This window comes from Microcaecilia unicolor, chromosome 12 (assembly GCF_901765095.1).
Source record: "Microcaecilia unicolor chromosome 12, aMicUni1.1, whole genome shotgun sequence".
In the NCBI taxonomy this organism is placed as follows: domain Eukaryota; kingdom Metazoa; phylum Chordata; class Amphibia; order Gymnophiona; family Siphonopidae; genus Microcaecilia; species Microcaecilia unicolor.
In genome coordinates, this window is record NC_044042.1 from 39,387,520 (window position 1) to 39,390,228 (window position 2,709).

Consider the following 2,709-nt stretch of genomic DNA (forward strand, 5'->3'; position numbering starts at 1 on the left):
GACCGTACTGGTCTCCCGGTATCAGCCCTAGTTTATCACAGCTAGAGTCGCCATTTGTCACTCAACACATCCACACACAAGCAGCCATTTAAGTTTAGGTTTTTTTATAACTTCCATTTTTCTAATTAGAGATTCTCTGTGTTCATCCATGCCTTTTTGAATTTCATCACCATTTGTATCTCTACCACCTCCTTAATGGAAACTTTCTGCATCTGTGCTGTTAAAGCAAGGAGGAGACAGCACTCAAAGAACTTGGTACTCGGTAGGTGAGAGACTGGCGCAAGTGCATCATACACTTCCACGAGAACTGCTTCCGTCCCCATGGGAACCCCGCAAAACTACTCCCGTCCCCGTGGGAATCCCGCAAACCCCATTCCCGTGCAGGTCTCTAGTCAGCAGGGGCAGAACGGTTCAAAGAGAAAACCCCAGTGCAAGCTAGCATTGCCTGGGTGAAAACTGGTGGTGATTTTAAGGCTCAAGGGAGGAGGGAGGGATTAACGAGGTATATATACTACACACGCACCTTGAATGGATACACAAGTGTGTCACTACATGTTTTCCTACAGACGACTCTGGTATTGGTACCGGATGCGTGGGATTTTCACAAGGGGGAGGGGGGGGGAGAAAAAATGTGATAACTCCAGCAGTGACATAAGATAGGGCCCTATTTTCTCTTAATTTAGCATGGCTGTATGTGTGCGCAAAATACTTTTGTTGTAGTAGTATGCCAAGATACAAGGATGCAAAACATACAGGAGTTGGCAGTTGACTTTAAAGAGAAGATCATAAATGCTTTCTGCTGAAATTAAGAATGGGTGATATTAAAAGTTTAACAATTTTGTGTATCCTGTTTTGTTAAAATTACGTTTTTCAAAATATTTGTGATGTAGAATCAAAACAATGTACATCTGGCAGACCGATGTTTTTCGTATTTTAGGCCTTAGTCTTGCAGTGATTGTGTATGAGTTAGTATGTAAATATACTGTATTTTTTTAACTGATAAAATTCAGCATGATGTAAGGCCCTAATAAACCTAAAAATGTGTGGAGCAGGGAAAAAAAACAACTCTTATTACAATAATGCTTTCTCTTTTGTGTGGCAGAAGAAAGCTAAGTGGCAGCCATGAATATTTATTTGAATAAATGGACACCATTGTATGTCACCTCTTTTTGTCCACTTTTGATAAAAGCCAAAAATGTGTATGCAGAGTAACTGGACATTTTAAATTTGTATATACTGTACAGGCTCTTTCCTTTTTTTGTTTTCCTATTGCCACATTTTACCTTGCTGTAGTCCATGAAATCCTTTTCAAATGCACTTATATAGTGAATGAAAATATCCCCTTCTGTTTTTGCAAACTTGGAGGGGTCAAGTAAAAAAAAAAAACACTCGGTATTCAGAAGAGCAGCCAGAGGAGAGGTAGGGTAACTATGGCCTATGGGAAGTTGAGATGCAGCAGCAGAAGTAGCAACACTACACCACCTGCAAGACCTCACAGGAAACACCCCTTTCCTCCTCAGAGTTTCACCTCACCCCGGTCCTGGAGTCCTCCACCTACTCAGTTTCTGTATATTTTAACTTGCTTTTACCTATAAGTGCACAATTATATTCTGTAACTTAGATAAAGGCTGCTGGCACTTTATGTTTCTGTTATGACCAGTAGAGGAAGAATTTCATTTTAGAAGAAATATTTCTCAGAATTGTTTATGTATTTTAAACCTGTAACAGATATTTGGACTTAATGCAATTTGTACACTGACAGTACAAGGTAAAATTGTTAACAGTACCATGTCCCCACTTAATTACAATAATGTAAGTTTTTATATGCTCTCATTGTCCTGTTTTATTAATTTTTTTTTTTTTCCTTTAAAAAGAAATAAACTAGAAGCTAAACAGTTTTGCGAATGTTTGTTTATTAATGGCTTGGAAAGCCTGGGGTCCAAAATGAAAGCAGGAAAAACCTCTACATCAGTCCAAAGAAAATGTCCAAGAAAGTAGAGGATAACTCACGCCTTCCACAAGGGATCAGAAGATCTTTCTTGACACAGTAATAATTACCAGATAGGGGTCAGTCTTCCTGCATCAGAGGTCTGATCTACATAGTCTAGGTGGTTTTGTAGAATTTCTGTGTTTGAAACACGGTGGGGTAGCATTTTTGCTTTAATAAGCAGCAGTAGAGGGGTGTGTATAAAAGAGAGGAATTTGGGGATAATAGAAGTTTGTTTAGACATGGACAGTTACACAGCACTTGGGGCGGTATCGCAGAAACAGGTCATATTTATCTCATGTGATACATCTCTTTCTAGCAGCAGAATGAACACATTCTCTTACAGTGTATGGATCTTACCTGTTTCAATTTTTTAGCCTGTACACAGCTCTGTGCTGCTTTAGCAGCTAGAGCGATCTAGCAAATCAAACTGAACTATAACTGCTTTTTTGGAAACCCTGAAGCAATTGAAATGTGAAAGAAGCATTCAGAAGGGAACAAAAATGACAGAGGGAGGTGCTACCTTCATAGACATGCCTCAATAAATTGGTCAGAGCTTTTGAGGACCTGAATCTGTTTACACTCTAGTTCTTGAAAGCTCTTTCCTCAATAAATTGGGTAGTGTAGAAGGTGCCACCTGCCTTTTAGCACAAAAGTTAAAAGGGCAGCATGTGTCATACAATACAATTTTTTATGTATGTATATATATATATATATATATA

General features: G+C 38.9%; 1 protein-coding gene across 1 annotated transcript in view; it reads left to right on the forward strand.

Annotated features, from left to right (window-relative positions):
• The window catches only part of DLAT (dihydrolipoamide S-acetyltransferase), a 51,218-nt gene extending 49,320 nt beyond the window's left edge, over positions 1–1,898 (forward strand). Inside the window, exon 15 of the mRNA XM_030220629.1 lies at positions 400–1,898. The gene's annotated coding sequence lies outside the window, so the exon portion shown is untranslated. The remainder of the gene's footprint in view (positions 1–399) is intronic.
• The last annotated feature ends 811 nt before the right edge of the window (positions 1,899–2,709 follow it).